This window comes from Neomonachus schauinslandi, chromosome 2, assembly GCF_002201575.2.
Source record: "Neomonachus schauinslandi chromosome 2, ASM220157v2, whole genome shotgun sequence".
NCBI lineage: Eukaryota > Metazoa > Chordata > Mammalia > Carnivora > Phocidae > Neomonachus > Neomonachus schauinslandi.
In genome coordinates this window covers 31603903-31625847 of record NC_058404.1, presented here as the reverse complement: position 1 = coordinate 31625847, position 21945 = coordinate 31603903, and positions in this window count along the sequence as shown.

The window sequence follows — 21945 nt, the reverse complement described above, 5'->3', positions numbered from 1 at the left end:
GTCAGAATGGATTATTGCTACCGATTTGCTTTTAGCTTACTGTCTCCAATCTGCTGACAAAAGTATCCATGAATTTTCCATTTCAATTGTTTTAATTTTAGATGTAGAATTTCCATTTGTTTATAATTCCTTTTTCTCTGCTAAAATTCCCATTCTATATTTATCATTATGATTATGTTTTCCTTTACATCCTTGAAAATATTTATAATGGCTGCTTTATGATTCTGGCTAATTTCAACATCTGCCTAATATTATATTTTGTACCTATTTACTCCTTTGAAGAGGTCTATGTCCCTATTTCTTCACATGCATATTAACTATGAATTGTATATTGACATTATGAATAATATGCTGTAAGGATTTGTGATTCTGCTATCTTCTATCAAAAGGCTATAAGTTTTGGGGTGCCTGGGTGGCTCAGTAGGTTAAGCGTCTGCCTTCAGCTCAGGTCATGATCCTAGAGTCCTGGGATCAAGTCCCTCATCAGGCTCCCCACTCAGCAAGGAGTCTGTTTCTCCCTCAGCCCCTCCCTCTACTCTCTCTCTCTAATAAATAAAATCTTTAAACAAAAAAGGTTATAAGTTTTGTTGTAATAGGCAGTTAAATTACTAATAGTTCTTTCTCACTTAGATTAATTCTTTGTTGCAGAGAATCCAGTTAGTCCTGGGTCATGGCCCTTCCTTTATGATGTGTTTCTTATTCCCTAGGCATGGCCATTCTGGTGTCTCTACTAAATATCTGAAATATTCATCAATTGTCTCTTCACTCTCACTGGGCCAAAACAATAATATCTCCAAGACTTGTACTATTTTTGTGTGTCATTTTACCTCTCAGCCCTGCAACAGCTGATTTCCTATATGCCTCACAGCATGCCTTCCTGCTTATAAAAACCCAGCAACTGGCCCAGGACCCATGGTACTCCTACATGGAGAATCCTTGGCCACCCCTCTCTAACTAGTGTAACTTTCTTTTCTCCAACACCCTGCCCTAAAAATTTTAGCCAGTTCTCTTGAAGTTCAGAGCTTTAAACTCTGCCTCCTCAGCTCAGTGAGACTTTAACACTTTGGCTCCACCATTCCTGTCCCACATAGGAAGCATGCCCCAGCAAAGAAAGCCTGGATAAGTATGGAACTCAAAATGGTTATGTGCCACTTCTCAAGGATCACAGTTTTGCACTGCCTGTCATTCAGTGCTTGAAACAGTTGCCTCATATACTTTGTCCAGTTTTATATTTGTTTATGGTAGAAGGCATTTCTTCAGTCTAGGCCTAGGCTCTCCTAAGAGACATTTTGATGAGTAATACTTTCTCCACATAATTACATATTTATGTAATTGGAAGACAAATAGTGGTGCTTTTTTTAAAGATTTATTTATTTATGTGAGAGAGAGAGAAAGAAAACACAAGTGGGAGGGTCAGAGGGAGAGGGAGAATCTCAACCAGACTCTGTGCTGAGCAAGGAGCCAATGTGGGGCTAGATCTCAGGACCCTGAGATTATGACCTGAGCTGACACCAAGAGTCAACACTTAACTCTTAACTGACTGCACTACCCAAGCACCCCAAATAGTGTTTTCTTAATGTGGAGATAAGAACAATGACATGGGGTTGAGTACCACTCTACTTATCAAGAAACATTTCATAATAAGATGCATAATATTAAAATAGTGCCAAAATGTTTGCTCTGCTCTGGTGGAATAATGATTATCCTTATTTTTAAAAGTGAAAAACAGAATAATTCCACATTATGTTGTAATACATGTCAACTAACAAAAAACAAGGCTGAGCACAGAATGCAATCACTTCTAATTCTAGCTCCCTACATCATCAGCCACTTAGTCCTCAATAGCTATTTATTGTATTACAGGCTCAACTCACACCCAAGAATTTCTCAGATGTTTAAAATATTTAAATTAAAATTTAAAATACTTAAATTTAGATTAAGTATTAAATAAAAAATCTGAAAATGTAGGGAAATTATTGTAGAATGTGTGGTTTTGAAGAGTTTTCTAAAAACAGCAACAAAAGTAAAGCCATAAATGTCAAAGTCAATAGATTTCACTATATAATTTTCTAATTAAAAAGGATTTGTTGTCAAGTATACATGAAAATGTTGAATGACAAATGGTAACCTGGAAAAATTATTTGTAACATAGGCAAAAAGAAAACATATAACCTTAATATGTATTAAGTTATTACATAATATTAAAAATATACTTATAACCAGAAATAGAGTAATGAACTGCAAACAAAAAAGGGGAATTCAGAAACAGAAATATATATATCAAGAATATGAAAAAATACACATGCTCACTTGTAGCAAAAAAATACCCATTGACACATAAAAAACCTTAAGTTTTTCACTTATGAATTTGAAAGATGATATAACGAAGATATTCTGTTTCCAAGAATGCTAAGAAATGAGTATTCTTATATATTGCCATTAAGTTGTAAGTTAATGATTAGTAAATGTAGCAAAAGCTGTAAAAAAAAATGTGCAAATTCTGTTACTTAGAAATTTTGCTTCTAGAAATTAGTCCTAGGTACATTATTACATCTATATATTTATAGATTATAGATATATAGATTATCCCTTTATCATAGTATTAATTATGATGGCAAAGATTAGAAGCTACTAAATATCCAACAGTAGGTGTGAGTTAAATGGTTTATCATATATTTATATTATGCAACAATTACAAATTACAAATGCAACAATTACAAATACTACAGAATTCTATTTTATGTGATAGGGAAAAATGTCATGATGTATTTTAATTGGAAAAAGTTAAAATTATATAGACAAATCATGGTCAATCGTTTGGTCTCATTTGTGTCATATTCACCCATACAGGCCTAGCATACAGGTCTAGGGGTTGTTTCTAGATAGTGGAGAATATCTTATCATTTTGAGTGTCTTAATTTCTACAGTACTGAATATATATTACCATGAAAATGTTATTTAAATTTTTATACATACATACAGAATTCTATAAAATTGAAATCTGGACTGGTAATAAATCTTTTGGAAATATCTTAATATTTTAATATGTACATTTTACCTTCCAAACTAGTCTTCTTTGAGATGGAATCTTTTTAAAAATCTCTCTTCCCTGGAGCTTCATACTGGTATCTGCATTAGTATCTCTAAGCAAAAGCTCAGTGAATGTGACTATCTATGAAAGGAAGCATCACAACTGCTCCTCAGGGAGCGTGTGCATAGGTGTGTGAGAGTCTGTGCGCACACAAGCACAATGATAGGAGATGCCTAGAAAAATACAGGTCATTATGGACTCCCCAAATTCTACCACATGTGATACATGAAGTTGAAATATTTCTAGGAATTTGTACTGCAGGCAGCTCCATGAGGAAATACTCCAGAGCAAGGGACCAAAAGGGAAAAAGCAAGACAGTCTTAAAATCAATAAGCTCTCTTCCAAGAACCAAAGACAAATGGGGATCATTTGACAAGCCTAATTTTAAAGAGACTCCACATGCTTCAGCTTTGCCTGCTGTGCATTGAATAAAGTGGTGGCTGGTGCTCTGAAATCCATCCCAGCACCTTGTGTTGGCAGCCACTTGCCAAGTAAATTCAAGAGGTAGCAGCTGCCTCGGAACAACAATGTGGCTGCCACCTCCCTGGACCGAAAAGCAAGAACTGGAACCCATCATGACTGTTTCAGTGAGCAGAAGCTGAATGGGAGGAGGGCTGTCCAGAGTCAGAAAATATTTGCCAGGGCGCCTGGGTGGCTCAGTTGGTTAAGCGACTGCCTTCGGCTCAGGTCATGATCCTGGAGTCCCAGGATCGAGTCCCGTATCAGGCTCCCTGCTCGGCAGGGAGCCTGCTTCTCCCTCTGACCTTCCCCCCTCTCATGTGCTCTCTGTCTCTCTCATTCTATCTCTCAAATAAATAAATAAAATCTTTAAAAAATAAATAAATAAATGAATTTAAAAAAAAAGAAAAAGAAAATATTTGCCAGCTGAGATACTGGATCATTACTCTTAGAGCTTCTTTTCTAACCCATCAACATCTTTGGGGGTTGCCTCCATGGGATCTGTGGATTGCCAAACAAAATTTGAATTAGGCACAGAGTGAGGGAAAACTCAGATGCTTTATTTTGCTTCTAGGCAAACATATGCCTATTTAAAACTTAGTTTCTTCTGTGAATTTATTTGAGAGAATGTTGCAAATGCAGTTATTTTTCAAGGAAGAATGAGTTCAAGTTCTTGCTCCACACCAGGATTTTGCCGCAGTTTGGATCAGGAGAACATTGCATGTGCAGACTTACAGCCCTTCAGTGTGAAGGTCATTAGGATAAACAGTATAACGTGTAGCACTTTTCTGCATGAGCAATGAGATACTCACTTTTGTGCAGCAAATCTACACTCAGGCTACCTAGGTAATAGTTCCATCTTCTCAGCTCAAATCCCAAAGGGGACCTTTGTCCCTTCACCCAGCACAATTCCCAGCCCCAGGGTGAATTTTGAGAATGGGTTTGCTATTCAGTGAATTACTTCCCTTCTCTTTGGTACTTGGGGTGAGCTCTAGGAGGTTCATAAATTTTACCTCTGCTGATGGGCTACTTAATTCTCCAGCCACCATGTGAGGAGTTGGAGATTTATGGAAAGGAAACTCTACCAGATGCTTTTCTGCAGACTGGTCAGGGGCTTCACTTAAATCATTATGGGCTTAGAGAATTGGGGGCAGGGTATGAATGAAACCTCAACACTTCTTCAAAAAGAAATCCTTAAGGAAATAGTTTTTGCTTTTCAGGATTCCCAGTCATGATAGTAGGTTACGGGTCATGTGCCAATTTGGGGAGCATTTGGCGTTCTGAGGTTGGCTATGCAATTTCTAGAGCATCCTTTGATCTTTAGGATTTAGCGATACCATTTAGGAATCCCTTAGATAAGGTGTTTTGTATATTCACCTTAGCCCTGCATTTGGCGGGGAGTGAGGTGGGGGGGTGGTAAGAGGAGTGGAGGAATGAGGAGAGAGAAGAGAGCTAGCTGATTATGGGCTTGAGAAGATTCTGCAACCAGCTGCATAGCTCGAAATTTGATTTTGTCCTTTTTCCAGCCTAATTGCAAGTGCTGTACGAGTCGAGCCCACCTGTCTTTGCATAAACACTCGGGAAGATGAAAACAAAAACTACTCGAGGGAAGATTCGGAACCAAGGGTCCTCTCTGGGCACAGATGCTAAAACAGGAAGGGCTCAAAAGCTCCCCAACCTCTGTCTTGTGAGGAAGAGGGCTCCTGCTGCCTTGTAACTGAAATGTATAGGCTGTTTTTGTCAAGTTGGCAGGATTGCTGTAGCTTTGCAGCAGCTTGCTCTTTGAGTTTCTGTGAGAACAGCAGAGAGCTAGGTGCAACAAAGAAACTGCTATGTTTGATTAATGCACAAGATACTGCACAGGGGTTCTGCCAAAGCCTCATTTCAAGACTCAGCATTGTACTCTTGCAGGTAGCAAATATTCAGTATAGCTCTCCTCTTTGTAACTTGTCATACAAAGGAATCAACAAATTCCAGGACTGTCAGGAAGGCTGTAAGTGAAGATAATTGCTCTCCTTTGCACCTGCCTCAGCCCCTGCCATCACTGTGCATCAAGAAGGTCTAAATATTGTGATTTACTCACATGGCAGTATGTCTTTTTAAAATGATTCCCTTTTATGCTCACCTGAAGGCTTCAAAATTTCAACAGTGGCTAAGGAGTGGTGAATGCGTCGAAGCATGAGACCCTCACATTGCTAATGGCCTATCATCAATGGTGGGTACCAGAAGCTATGGAAGGTCCCTCATGGAAAGGTTGAGTTTAATACTATAACACGGAGATAAGCCTTATTATTCCTCAGTTTTCCTGAATGAAGGAGAGAGGTAGGCAGGCTGAGATACATAGCTTTGGAGGGAGGATAGTAGAAACACGATAATAAGTTGGAGGAACTGAATGGGCCACAGGGACCCATTCAATTTGGACATAATATTTAAGGATAAGAGAAAGTACATGGAACTTGGGGTACCTAGGTTTGGGGATTGCAGAGGGAGTATGCCCAGAAAGACAAAGGGATAACGTATTCTGGGTAACTAAATTTATAATAGAAATGACTGCATGTAGGAATTAGAGAAGGAATTAGAAATTTTTACTAGGCCTGATTCCTTGTCCATAAATCATTTTAAAGACCATGGGGGTTCCTTTCTCTGTTCTTTCTTGATAGAATATTGAGGCTCTTTCCAGGGTCCTTGCCAGTATACCAAGTTCCAACTCTGATAGCCAACTATGTGTCCAATACATGTGGGATATTTGTTCAAGAGACTTAGAAGGTCTGGAGTTTCCTTTCCAGTCCATATTTCCTAGATGGGAGATGAAAGGCACTTTTCAGAAGCTGTCAAGATACTCAGTTCTCATATTTGTGTTGCTGACATATATTCCTAAAATATACAGACACCCAAGAAACAGGTCTTTTTTTTTTTCTCTTGCCCTCTGTTTTTCAAATTTGCATTCAGAGAGTTCTCAATCTCAACATGATCACTAAAGAATAAATCTCAACAATCTTAATAATCTCTAGTGTACCATGAAAATGGACACTGTCAAAACAAGTAACACTCAAAACTTCCATGTCTAGTAGGGGAAAAGATTAAGTTAATCAATGAGAATGTGATGTAGGTGTCAAGAACAGTGTGAAAGCTTCTCTATTCCAACCCGTTACTCTGGCTGTTTTTGGTCACCACCCTGGTCCCAGGTCCTTGTGGGCTTCTGGAGTTGCATCATGCTAAGTAGAACTCAACTCCTGATTATGAGGCAGTGCCTGGAAGTTGATTAACTCCATGGATGATTGTGAGGATTGAATTCTTTGGCTTCTACAGAATGCAGAATTTCCTATTCACAAGCTTATTGTGCTTTATTCTTTGACTGGCTCATAGATCATGCTTTCACTGAGGTCTCTCCATTGGCTAGACGTGGGGATACGCTGTCAGAACTCCAGCAGAAGCACAAGAGATAATGGTGTAGACACTATACATACATGGCCAATGTCACATAGCAAACATACACTGAACAGAGTCATCTGGAGGGTGCTTGCCCCTTCACTTGGGATCAGAAGCAAGCCAGTTTATTTGATAGAAGGAGCAAAGCCTGTCTATCCAGTTTGCATGTGCAAGTGTGTGTGTGTGTGTGTGTGTGTGTGTGTATTTGTTTAACAACGTCATTATAGGTCGATTTTTCTTACTGATACAACTAGACAGATCAGGGAGATTTCATGATAAATGTAGAACTTGAATTTGATCTTGTAAGATAAACAGGAATTCTATAGGTGGGGAAGAGAACCAGGGAGAGGATAGAAGATAAAAGGAGAGGAGAGGACACAGTTGAAACAGTATTATGTGCCAGAATATACAAAGCATGTTGGAAGTCTGTATAATAAGCCTACCTAGCTGGACTGGGGGAAGACTACAGGAGGCCCTAGATTCTTATAAAAGGTTACCTATGGGACCAAGTGTTCTGAACAGAGAAGTGATGCTCAAATAAGAAAATACTGGTCATTGATGATACTGTGCCATTCTTTTCCTGTTGTCAAAACAGTTTTCATTCTCAAAGCCAGCTAAATGAAAAATGGAAGTCTAAAAGTCCATCACATTGTATTAATAGTTGATGAAGGTTTGATGTGTTCCATTATGTCAATAACATAGTTTTCTTTGTGTTACGTGCTTAGCATCTTAAAGGAATGAGGGAATGTGGCAATATCAAATAGTACCCAAGACCAGCAAGGGTGCCCTGAGGTGCTGGATCCTGGACAACCTCTGCACGGATCTCAAGCTGACATCACAAGAGACATTGATTCCATTTAGTTCATTAAATAATCACTTTCTCATGTTGTAAAAGTGGTTTAAATACAATGTAAAGGATTTATCAAATACAACAACAAAAAATATTAACCCATAACCCCACTGATGATATTCTCTTCTTTCAACACTGATGATATTCTCCTCTTCTTTCTCCTAGGTCAAAATTTCCAAAAGGAACTTTTAGGAATCTAGTATCCTCTGAAATCTCTGTGAGTGGGATGGGTTAATAGGTGCTATAGAAAAAAAAAATTAAGTGGATAAATAGATTTGGAAAATGCTAAGTTAAAAAAAAAAGAAAATGCTAAGTTAAACAAAAAAAGATCTTAATATATTAATACTAATTTGTTAATATATTTTAAAATTACCCAAAAGTAAATCAAATAGGTTTAGGGGAATATATGTATATGTTTGTGTGTGTTGTGTATATGTGTGTGTGTATTCTTTTTCCCAAATACGTTGGATCATATGAATTTGACTGGTCTAGTGTTCCACAAAGCAGAACCAGGGGAGTGGAGGTGGTGGTGAATGGAAACAGGATTCTGGGATTCCATCTTTTTATGTATGGTGTGTGCATAGGGTGTGTGTGTGTGTGGTCTATTCTTTTATCCTGCCAATCCACAAGAGAGTTTGAAATTATTCTGTATATAAGTAGATCTTCTTCAAATGTCAAGTGACATATCTTCATAAATAGGCAACATTTTATTATATAAATTGATCTGTGTACTGTCTTAACTTTCCTTTATTCCTCTGACTGTCACATCAAGAGGAGAAAGAAAGTTGGTATCTCAAGAGAGCTGTCTCAGGATTGCACAGATTTCAGTTCTAAATCATAAAATGAAATCTGAGAACTCCTAGCAATAGGCAATGGTTCAGTTTCATAGGTAAAGTATATACTATGGAAGTAGAATATCAAAGTTTTAGTAAAGTTTGTAACAATTAGGGTGAGAAGCAAGGATGAAAGGAAGTAAGATTTTTTAAAACTTCTCTTTAAACAAATTCTTATCTCTATTTTCCTATTCCATTTGTGTGTATGTATGTGTATATGTGTCTATTTCAAGTTTAAAAAGATGAATATATATTTATCATATACATGTGTGTGTGTGTGTGACCTTTACAGAAAGAGCCTCATATAATTTCATGGAATTCCAGTAGTTACAAAAATCCTCTTAAAGCTAAAAAAAGAAAAAAAGGGAAGAAAAAGGAAGGGAGGGAGAGAAAAGAAAAGGGAAAAGAAAACTATGCTATAGTCAGTGAAACAGAAGAGAATTCTTGATGAAGTGTGAATTGGACAACTTTGGCGAATTTACAGACTCTAGTGAACACTACAAACTAAATAGCCCTTTACAGGCTCCCCAAGATTCCTTTAGCCTTAGCTTCTAAATCAACCTGAACAGGGTGTCCTGGAAACAAGCCTGCTCCTGCTGATGTTTTTCTTGCATCTGGATTTACCTCTTTATCTGGGGCAAGAACAAACAAACCACTTAATCTCAATTCCCTGTGTATTATAATTTGAATTTTTGTAGAATGGATCAAGAGAGTTGCCAATTCCATCCTTTTTTCCACTGTGTCTTAACTGCAGATGCTTTAGTTTCACTACGGGGAGCTCCCTTACTGCTCCAAACCAGTCTATCATTGCATACAAACCAAAACAACACAGAAAATTGGTGGAAAAACCTGTTTGGGGGTCTATTTTGATTTGTAGAAATATCTTACAGAAAGAATAAGTACCTAGCATATTATGATGTCAGGATCAAGAGGAGAGATTCGGTTCATTCCATGCCCAAACTCCTCCCTTCTAAAATGTAGCCCTTACGGACTTGCTAAAGACCTAAATTATATTGTTGAAAGCTGATTCCTTCAGTTTTATCTTTTTTTTTTTTTAAATTAGGTAATCTCCATGCCCAAGGTGAGGCTCAAACTCACAACAGATCAAGAGTCACATGCTCCCCCGACTGATCCAGCCGGGTGCTCCCAGTTTTAATTTTTAATTCCTGTGACAACAGGACACCTTAAAATTTTGGTAGTTGAAAGGACACTCTGCTCAGTGAGTGAGGGACATGTGTTTCTTTTCTGGCTGGACCAGTAAATAGCTGTGTAAACTTTTTCTTACCGAGTCTCACTACTTTCTTATTTATAAAATATAAGGATTAGATTTTAGGAGTTCAAACTTTGAAATTCCACCTATGTGTTGGTGTCTGGGTAAGTTTCAGATGCTTTCCTGGGAAAAGATTTGTCAAGGCAGGAAGAATTAGGATTTTTTAGGTTTCATGTGGAGAATGGGCACAGAGGTACAAGTGATATAACTAAGAGTGCTAAGGCAAATTTTACAGGGTAATTGTGTGTGTGTGCGCACATGCACACACGTACATGTGCATGTACGTGCACACTGCTGATACAACATACAGAAAATAAAATATTTTTAAGCTCAGTTGAAAAGGTTGATTGCCAAGTCTTAGTTCTTTACCATACTGACCAATCTTCTTGCATTCTCTACCATGCTTTGAGATGGGAGTGGAAGGAACTTATCAGGATTCAAATTTGAAAAACCTTATCATTGCTTTATTGTATGTTTTGCCTTGTTTTACTAATGCTTTTCTCAAGTTTCCCATCCCAGCGAACGTGTCAAGAAATATTTTGAAATGCTTCTGAAACCTAATGATATCTAATAGTCATGCTTGTTCTCCCACCCACTATGGAAAACTTTGTTCCACATATCCCTGATGCTTACCGCTAAAGAACATATTGTATAAATAAAACTAGTTAATGGGAGATGGGGAAGGGAAAGAAAAAAAAAAAAACTAAACAGCTGCAATGCTGAGCTATTTGCATTGGAAAGATTAAGATTTACTTAATCTTAATAAACTGAAAATAATCATAACAACAACAACATAAGGGTAAGAAAGAAGAAAAGGGCAACATTGGGAACTGTAAGGTACAAGAGGGAGAAGAGAGTGAGGGTAAGGGGTAGAAGAAGAGAGACTTCTAAGCAGTTGAAAACTATAAGAAGGTTGGAGAGAGAGAGAGAAATGAGGGAAAGATGACTTGAAATGTTTGCTTTATGAAATAGATCCCCTTTAATGGTAACATAGAGATGTATGTAATGATTAGACTTACTTTAAGTCATTTTCAATTGTTTAACTAGTTTTTGCTTTTAATTTTGCTTTTGAATGAATTACAGAGACCCAGATTTTTTTTTATAGGTGTTATATCCCTACTAATCTGGTCTTAGATTTATTGCAGTGGCATCTCTTTGTTGATTCACATGAAGTGTGTATAGTCTATAAAACCTGTTAAATGTTTTGAACATGAAATGCTAAGTCTAGTCACTCTTTTATTTAAATAACTGATTAGCAATGTGTATATACAAGTTCACGTTTTCTGTTAAGTTTATTACTGTGAATTTTGTCCTGTGATAGGAACATGGCAAAAAATTTGCAGGATTTTCTCTGATAGCCTATATTTTCTCTCTCTCAATTAGAATGTCTTGAGCTCCAAGTAACAGCTAGCTACTTGTATGAAATTCACCTGAACAAGGAAAATGAGGGGTTCATATATCATTAAAGTAGAGTAGACTTCAAAATCATGGACCCAGGGGTTGAACAATGTCATTGGTGTTTCAGGTTTGTCCTTTCTCTCCAGTGTTCATTCCACAGCTTTGTCATAGATGGACTACCCTCATGGTCACAAAGAAGCTGCCAGGCAAGGTCATAGCTACCACCCCCTTGGTAACATAGAAGAGGGCAAAAGTAGCTTTCATTGCTCTCCCTTATGAGTTAAAGATTTTCTGGGCACCTGGGTGGCTCAGTCAGTTAAGCATCTGCCTTTGGCTCAGGTCATGATCCCAGGGTCCTGGGATCGAGTCCCACATCGGGATTCCCACTCAGCAGGGAGCCTGCTTCTCCCTCTCCCACTCCCCCTGCTTGTGTTCCCTCTCTCTCTCTCTGTCAAATAAATAAATAAAATCTTAAAAAAAAAAAGAGTTAAAGATTTTCTTAGATGCCCCAAGCAAAGCTCTTCTTAGTGATCAGATTAGGATGATGTACTGATTTCTGAACCATCTCTGGCAAAGAAACAGAATCTTCTTAGACTAATCATGTTTTCACCTATGAGAGTAAAATCCACTTCCTTCAAATAAAATTATACTTATATGTTCGGGGCACAGGTGCAGTGAGAGCGAGAGAACTGGGCTCACCAGGGTTTGGAGGGGAACACCAAAGGAACTCAGAGCAGGTCTCTTCTGATTTGTTTAGTGTATGTTTTCTGGGGATGTTGTTACCCTGTTAGCATTTTGTTCTCTCATTCATCTATTCTTCTCTGGACAAAATGACAAGATGGAAAAAATCACCTCAAAAAAAAGAACAAGAGGCAGTACCGATGGCCAGGCACCTAATCATAATGGACATTAGTAAGATGTCAGAACTAGAGTTCAGAATGATGATTTTAAAAATACTAAACTGGGCTTGAAAAAAGCAAGGAAGATATTAGAGAAACACTTTCTGGAGAAATAAAAGAATGAAAATCTAATCAAGTCAAAGTCAAAAAGGCTATCAATGAGATGCAATAAAAAATGGAGGCTCTAACTGCTAGGGTAAATGAGGCAGAAGAGAGAATTAGTGATACAGAAGACCAAATGATGGAAAATAAAGAAGTTGAGAAAAAGAGAGATAAACAACTACTGGAGCATGAGGGCAGAATTCAAGAGATAAGCGATACCATAAGATGAAACAATATTAGAATAATTGGGATCCCAGAAGAAGAAGAAAGAGAGGGGCAGGAGGTATACTGGAGCAAATTATAGCAGAGAACTTCCGTAATTTGGGGAAGGAAACAGGCATCAAGATGCAGTAGACACAGAGAACCCACCTCAAAATAAAAAAAAAAGGTCAACACCCCGATATCTGATAGTAAAACTTACAAGTCTCAGAGACAAAGAGAAAATCCTGAAAGCAGCTTGGGCCAAGAGATCTGTAACCTACAATGGTAGAAACATTAGATTGGCAACAGACCTATCCACAGAGACCTGGCAGGCCAGAAACAACTGGCATGATATCTTCAGAGCACTAAATGAGAAAAATATGCAGCCAAGAATACTCTATCCAGCTAGGCTGTCATTGAAAATTGAAGGAGAGATAAAAAGCTTCCAGGACAAACAAAAACTAAAGGAATTTGCAAACATGAAACCAGTCCTACAAGAAATCTTGAAAGGGGTCCTCTAAGCAAAGAGAGACCCTAAAAGCAACATAGATCAGAAAGGAACACAGACAATATACGGTAACAGTCACCCTACAGGCAATACAATGGCACTAAATTCCTATCTTTCAATAGTTACCCTGAATGTAAATGGGCTAAATGCCCCAATCAAAAGACACAGGCTATCAGACTGGATTAAAAAACAAGACCCATCAATATGCTGTCTGCAAGAGACTCATTTTAGACCCAAAGACAACACCAGATTGAAAGTGAGGGGGTGGAAAACCATTTACCATGCTAATGGACACCAAAAGAAAACTGGGGTGGCAAATTAGATTTTAAACCAAAGAGTGTAATGAGAGATGAGGAAGGGCACTATATCCTACATAAGGGGTCTATCCCACAAGAAGATCTAACAATTGTAAATATCTATGCCCCTAACATGGGAACAGCCAATTATATAAGCCAATTAATAACAAAAATGAAGAAACACATCGACAACAATACAATAATAGTGGGGGACTTCAACACCCCCCTCACTGAAATGGACAGATTATCTAAGCAAAAGATCAACAAGGAAATAAAGACTTTAATGACACACTGGACCAAATGGACTTCACAGATATATTCAGAATATTCCATCCCAAAGCAACGGAATACACATTCTTCTCTAGTGCCCATGGAACATTCTCCAGAATAGATCACATCCTAGGTCACAAATCAGGTCTCAACCGGTGCCAAAAGATTGGGATCATTCCCCGCATATTTTCAGAACACAATGCTTTGAAAGTAGAACTCAATCACAAGAGGAAAGTCGGAAAAAACTCAAATACATGGAGGCTAAAGAGCATCCTACTAAGAATGAATGGGTCAACCAGGAAATTAAAGAAGAATTAAAAAAATTCATGGAAACCAATGAAAATGAAAACACAACTGTTCAAAATCTTTGGGATGCAGCAAAGGCAGTCCTAAGAGGAAAGTATATAGCAGTACAAGCCTTTCTCAAGAAACAAGAAAGGTCTCAAATACACAACCTAACCCTCCACCTAAAGGAGCTGGAGAAAGCACAGCAAATAAAGCCTAAACCCAGCAGGAGAAGAGAAATCATAAAGATCAGAGCAGAAATCAATGAAATAGAAACCAAACAAACAGTAGAACAGATCAACAAAACTAGGAGCTGGTTCTTTGAAAGAATTAACAAGATTGATAAACCCCTGGCAGACATATCAAAAAGAAAAGAGAAAGGACCCAAATAAATAAAATCATAAATGGAAGAGGAGAGATCACAACCAACACCAAAGAAATACAATTATAAGAACATATTATGAGCAACTCTATGTCAGCAAATTAGATAATCTGGAAGAAATGGATGCATTCCTAGAGATGTATCAACTACCAAAACTGAACCAGGAAGAAATAGAAAACCTGAACAGACCTATAACCACTAAGGAAATTGAAGCAGTCATCAAAAATCTCCCAAATAAACAAGAGCCCAGGGCGAGATGGCTTCCCAGGGGAATTCTACCAAACATTTCAAGAAAAATTAATACCCATTCTTCTGAAACTGTTCCAAAAAATAGAAATGGAAGGAAAACTTCCAAACTCCTTTTATAAGGCCACCATTACCTTGATCCCAAAACCAGACAAAGACCCCATCAAAAAGGAGAATTACAGACCAATATCCCTGATGAACACAGATGCAAAAATTCTCACCAAAATACTAGCCAATAGGATCCAACAGTACATTAAAAGGATTATTCACCACGACCAAGTGGGATTTATCCCTGGGCTGCAAGGTTGGCTCAACATCCGCAAATCAATCAACGTGATACAATACATTACCAAAAGAAAGAACAAGAATCATATGATCCTCTCAATAGATGCAGAAAAACCATTTGACAAAGTACAGCATCCTTTCTTGATCAAAACTCGTCAGAGTACAGGGATAGAGGGTACATACCTCAAGATCATAAAAGCCATCTATGAAAAACCCACAGCAAATATCATTCTCAATGGGGAAAAACTGAGAGCTTTCCCCCTAAGGTCAGGAACACGGCAGGGATGTCCACTATCACCACTGCTATTCAACATAGTATTAGAAGTCCTAGCCACAGCAATCAGACAACAAAAAGAAATAAAAGGCATCCAAATTGGCAAAGAAGAAGTCAAACTCTCACTCTTTGCAGATGATATGATACTTTTTGTGGAAAACCCGTAAGACTCCACCCCAAAACTGCTAGAACTCATACAGGAATTCAGTAAAGTGGCAGGATATAAAATCAATGCACAGAAGTCAGTGGCATTACTATACACCAACAACAAGAGAGAAGAAAGAGAAATTAAGGAGTCAATCCCACTTACAATTGCACCCAAAACCTTAAGATACCTAGGAATAAATCTAAAGAGAGGCAAAGGATCTGTACTCAGAAAACTATAAAATACTCATGAAAGAAATTGAGGAAGACACAAAGAAATGGAAAAACGTTCCATACTCATGGATTGGAAGAACAAATATTGTGAAGTCAATGCTACCTAGAGCAATCTACACATTCAGTGCAATCCCCATCAAAATACCATCCACTTTCTTCAAAGAAATGGAACAAATAATCCTAAAATTTGTATGGAACCAGAAAAGACCCCGAATAGCCAGAGGAATGTTGAAAAAGAAAAGCAAAGCTGGCGGCATCACAATTCTGGACTTCAAGCTCTATTACAAAGCTTAATCATCAAGACAGTATGGCACTGGCACAAAAACAGACACATAGATCAATGGAACAGAATGGAGATCCCAGAAATGGACCCTCAACTCTATGGTCAACTAATCTTCGACAAAGCAGGAAAGAATGTCCAATGGAAAAAAGACAGTCTCTTCAACAAATGGTGTTGGGAAAATTGGACAGCCACATGCAGAAGAATGAAACTGGACCATTTCCTTACACCACACACAAAAATAGACTCCAAATGGTTGAAAGACCTCAATGTGAGACAGGAGTCCATCAAAATCCTAAAGGAGAACACAGGCAGCAACATCTTTGACCTCAGCAGCAGCAACTTCTTCCTAGAAACATTGCCAAAGGCAAGGGAAGCAAGGGCAAAAATGAACTATTGGGACCTCATCAAGACAAAAAGCTTTTGCACAGCAAAAGAAACAGTCAACAAAACCAAAAGACAACCGACAGAATGGGAGAAGATATTTGCAAATGACATATCAGATAAAGGGCTAGTCTCCAAAATCTAAAGAACTTCTCAAACTCAACACCCAAAGAACAAAGAATCCAATCAAGAAATGGGCAGAAGACATGAACAGACATTTTTCAAAGAAGACATCCAAATGGCCAACAGACACACGAAAAAGTGCTCAACATTGTTCAGCATCAGGGAAATCAAAATCAAAATCTCAATGAGATATCACCTCACACTAGTCAGAATGGCTAAAATTAACAAGTCAAGAATCGACAGATGTTGGCGGGGATGCAGAGAAAGGGGAACCCTCCTACAGTTGGTGGGAATGCAAGCTGGTGCAGCCACTCTGGAAAACAGAATGGAGGTTCTTCAAAAAGTTGAAAATAGAGCTACCCTATGACCCAGCAATTGCATTACTAGGTATTAACCCCAAAGATACAAATGGGGTACGTGCACCCCAATGTTTATAGCAGCAATGTCCACAATAGCCAAACTGTAGAAAGAGCCAAGATGTCCACTGACAGAAGAATGGATAAAGAAGAGGTGGTATATATATACAATGGAATATTATGCAGCCATCAAAAGGGATGAAATCTTGCCATTTGCAATGACGTGGATAGAACTGGAGAGTGTTATGCTGAGCGAAATAAGTCAATCAGAGAAAGACATGTATCATATGACCTCACTGATATGAGGAATTCTTAAAATCTGGAAACAAACTGAGGGTTGCTGGAGTGGTGGGGGGTGGGAGGGATAGTTTGGCTGGGTGATAGACATTGGGGAGGGTATGTGCTATGGTAAGCACTGTGAATTGTGTAAGACTGTTGAATCACAGACCTGTACCTCTGAAACAAATAATATATGTTTAAAAAAAAAAGAAGAAGATAGCAGGAGGGGAAGAATGAAGGGGCGGAAATCGGAGGGGGAGAAAAGACTCTGGACTCTGAGAAACAAACTGAGGGTTCTAAAGAGGAAGGGGGTGGGGGGATGGGTTAGCCTGGTGATGGGTATTAAAGAGGGCACGTTCTGCATGGAGCACTGGGTGTTATACGCAAACAATGAATCATGGAACACTACATCAAAAATGAATGATGTAATATATGGTGATTAACATAATAATAAAAAATTATACTTATATGCTTGGAAGGAAAAAAAAGTAAATCGGTCATCTACCTTTATTATAATAAAATATTATAATAACTGTCAGTTTGTGTGATTGATTCCTTTTGGAATATGTCTTTATTGATAAGGTGAAATTCAGGGATTTCTACAGAGGTCACTTTTCAACATGGTCTCCATTTCTTAATTAACAGGCTAAGTGTTAATTTAAAAATCACATAGATTATTAATTTATTAGGATCTAATGTTTTAAAGTTCAATAAATTGTGAGATGTTATAATTTGTTGCTATTAAGGAAAGCCCAAATATTTACATAACACCTACTATGTGGCAAGTACTTTTCTAGGTGCTGGGGATGTATAGTGAACCAAATAAGCCAACATGAATGATCTCATAGAGCTTATATTTTAATTGGGGGTGGGGGCAGCAGAGAGTATATAAGTAAGTTAAGTTCTTAGTATATCAGATTGTGATAAATATATAAACAAGAGAGGAGAAGAGGGGTATCAGAGTGTAGTGGTATGATAATTTAAATAGGATGGTTAAAAAGACTCAGCAAGAAGGAAGCAAATGTCTGAAGGAGAAAAGGGAATAAGATATACAGATATGTGAGGAAACAGTAAGGCAGATGGAAGGGTTCAGAAAACAGAAAGGAGGCCTGAGAGAGAGAAGCCAAGGAGAATATTTGAGGAGGAGGTGAAAGTCAGGGCAGAATGGAATCACGTTGGGTTATGAGGTCATGGGTCATTCCAGCGATTTTGGCTTTTATTCTTATGGAAATGAGAACCATTGGAGAATCTCAGGTTGTAAAGTGAAATAATCTAAATTATGTCTTTAAAAATATTTTTTCTGGCCACTGTATTTGGCAGTAGGTTTTAGGAGGATGAAGGAAGAAGGTGGAAATCACTGAGCAGACCATTGCGGTAATTCAGGTGAGAAACAATTGTAGAAACAGGATCACAATGCTGGGTGTGTTGATACGAGGCCAGGTTCTGGATACAGTGTAGAGGCAGCAGTCATAGATTTGCTGACAGATTCTATGTGGATGTTAGGAAAAAAGGCAGCACTGGTGACTAAGTTTTTTGGCCTGCATACCTGGAATGACTGAGATGCTATTTGCCAAAATGGGAAAGAACACAGGAAATTCAGGTTTGGGGAGAAAGCAAAAGTGTGGGTTTAGATATATTAAGTTTGAGATGTCTATTGGATATTGAAATAGAGCTACCGACAAGTAATACAATATGCAAGTCTGCAAGAGAGATCCATAGCGACAAACATTTGAAAGTCATCAGAGTATACAGATTAGATGAGATCACCAAATGTAGACAGAAAGGAGAAGCAACTCAAGATCTGAGAAATGGGAGCACACTTAATTTCGGAAGTCAGGGAAATGAAGAGAAATAGGCAAAGGAGACTGAACAATAAGTCAGTGGTAGAAGGAGAAAAGTGGGAAAGAGTTGTCTACCAGAACCTGAGTAGGGAGAGGTCTGGGGAGGGGGCTAAGTAATGAAATTGGTCAAATTCTGCTGATAGGTCCAGTTGATAGGAGTGTATCAGATAGCGTATTGGGGTTGAAAGGGACTGGAGTATGTTCCAAAGGAGAACTGAAGAGAAAAATTTCAACGGTGAGGTTAGACAATTCTTGTGAGCAGTTTCACTGTAAGGGAAGCAGAAAAAAGGGGCAGTAGCTGAAGGAGGCAGAGTCAAGAGAGTATTGTTGATTTTTAAGATGAGAGAGAGAAACAATATGCTTGTGCATTAATAAGAGGCACAGAGGAGAGGGAGTAAAAGATGATGTGAGAGAGAGGGCAGAATTCCAGGCACAATGCCAATGTCCTTTAGTTAAACAGGTGCCATGACATTTAGTGCATACTTGTTCTAAATGTGAATAGCTAGCAAATGAGCTGTCGAGAGATGTCATAAGGAGATTAGGAAGCAGTAACAGGTAAGTATCTTTAACGTGTATAGCCCATTCACAGATGAATGATAGATATAGATATTTTCTGTCCTCAAAAAGTTAGTTTTATACTAAAAATACATTACTATAGGTGATTACACAAGATTATAATGCATTATACATCCATAAAAGTATCTTTAGATTGTGTTAAAATTAATTTTGTGATTGATTTGAGAATGATGTAATTAAAAAGACATACAGGGATAACGGGTCCATTTAAAGAGAGGGGCAAGCAGCAGACTAATTCGGGCTTCCCAGACTGTTAGATGTATCAGTGGAGTTAAGGTCTATGAGAGTCTCAGTGTATTAGTTTCTGTTGCTGCATAAGCAAAATTAGAGGCTAAAAACAAGACAAATATATTATTTTACAGTTTCTATGGGTCAGGAGTCCAGATTTGGGTTAGCTGGATCCTCTGCTCAGGGTCTCAGGCAGATGGAATTTAAAGTTTCAGCCATGACTGTGATTGTCTTCTGAGGTCCAGGGTCCTCTCCCAAACACTGGTTGTGGGCAGAATTCATTTGCTTGAAGCAGTATGACCAATATCCCCATTTTTTTTTTGTTTATTTACTTACTTTAGAGAGGGGGAGGGGCAGGCGGAGAGAATCCTCAAGCAGACTCCCTGCTGCGCGCTGAGTACAGAGCCTGAACGGGCTTGATCCCAGAACCCTGAGATCATGACCTGAGCTGAAATCAAGTTAGACACTTAACCGACTAAGCCACCCAGGTGCCCCAATATCCCTGTTTTCTTCCTAGCTTTCAGTTCCTAGAGACTGCTTTCAGGTCCTAGAGGCCACCACAGTTCTTTACCACATGACCCTAATAGGTAGTTCAAAGTATGGTGATTTGCTTTCTTCCAGGCCAGCAGGAGTACATTTTTAGGATACTTCATCTTCTTTTAAACGATCCTCTGATGATGCCAGGCCTACGCAGAATAATTTTTTAATTCAAGTAACCTGACTAGCAGCTAATCCTAGGAGTGCTACCCCATCATATTCATAGAGTTCTCATAGTCTCAAAGAAAGGGACTACACATGATGTGTATACCAGGGGGTGGAAATTTGGGAGGCCATCTTAGAATCCTGCCTACCAGGTAGTAAATTACTTAATGGAAACAGGCATGAACACCCCTCACCATTCTTTGTTTTTTGGCCTTATCTACCTGGGAAGGGGAATGAAGATAGAGCTTTGAGAAGAGTATTACACGGCAGACAATCCCCAGTTGTAGGAAGAGACTACGTTGAATAAGGACGGCCTGTAGTCATAGGAAAGGAGATGCAGATACTCTTGTAAATATCATTCTATTCTCAGACTTTCATTGACCTCAGCTTCATTATGAATTTCATCAAATGCTGCACTGAGATGCAATCAAAACAATATTTCATTTCAGTATTTGTTGGCTTGGCTTGTGTCCTTACATGGCTTTAGCATTAGAGATTTACTAAGTTCAGTTGACACATGTAGCATACAAGGTCTCCGAAGGATGAGTCAGAAGGACTGGTGGGAGGAATGGTATAAGGGCAGGAAGCAGGAAAGTCGGTGATGCCCAGAGAGTGAGTACGGAATGAGGAAGCTAGCCAAGAGGCTAGGGAGTCTATCCAGATGGTGAACAGAGAACAGCTCAAGTCAGGATGATGGCAGGACAGCAGAAGCAAATGCAGGTATTTTTTACTGTGGCTAATAGAACCTCAGTCAGATAATTCACACCACAAAACAAAAAATATCATGAAGCTCTTAAGGCTGAATATACCTACCTCAAGGTAGACAAAGTACTTTTCCTACCTGACCTCTAAAACAGCAAGGTCTGGAAAGCACAGAATGGATTAGGAAGCAAAAAATGCTCAGGCCCTGGTAGTCTTGGTTATAAAAGTGAATTGTTAAATTTTCTGGAATTTTTGCAACCTGGTTGTTATACACAGTCATTATTAAAAATTAAATTATAAAAGCTTACAATTAAATAACATATTAAAAGCAAAGGTAATAAACATATGAAACTCCTCACTTCCTAATTACTATATTTTACAATTACAAATTGTGTTGAGTTTCTTTATGTCTATTACATCTGTAGAGTGGAAATACTCCATAACACTGTGCATTTCTTTCCAACTCTGTGTTTAATAATGTCACATTACTGGTGGCTTGAATTTGTCTGTGGAGTATTTACCCCACTGAAATCAGGAAAAACAACAAATCAGGATTGATTTAGTGCTAAAGTTGAAAGAGGTTTCTATTTAACTAATATAATTTACAGAAGAGTGAGAAATAGCTTCATAGTACATCACATATCAGATTTAATGATAATAAATTTATTAAGAAAGAGCTAGTAAATTAAGAAGAAGCCCTATTTGTCAAATCATGGTTTAAATGTAGTTTGGCTTCAAATACAAAAATCTGGCATAGATCAAAAAAAAAAACAAAAAACATTCTGCAGGAATCAACGGGCTATAGAAATTTACAATAAAGAGTAATGCATGTTTGTATTATGATTTATAAATGTCCTGTTATACACCCTAAAACAAAGATATCAGGCTGATGTTCCTGCCTGATAGGATTGCTGTGGGGAACCAGTAAAGTAATGGATATAAATGTTCTTTGAAAAAATTTTAGTGGACAGGAAAGCCAAAGTGCTTGCCCTCATGGAGCTTACATCTCTGCATTCAT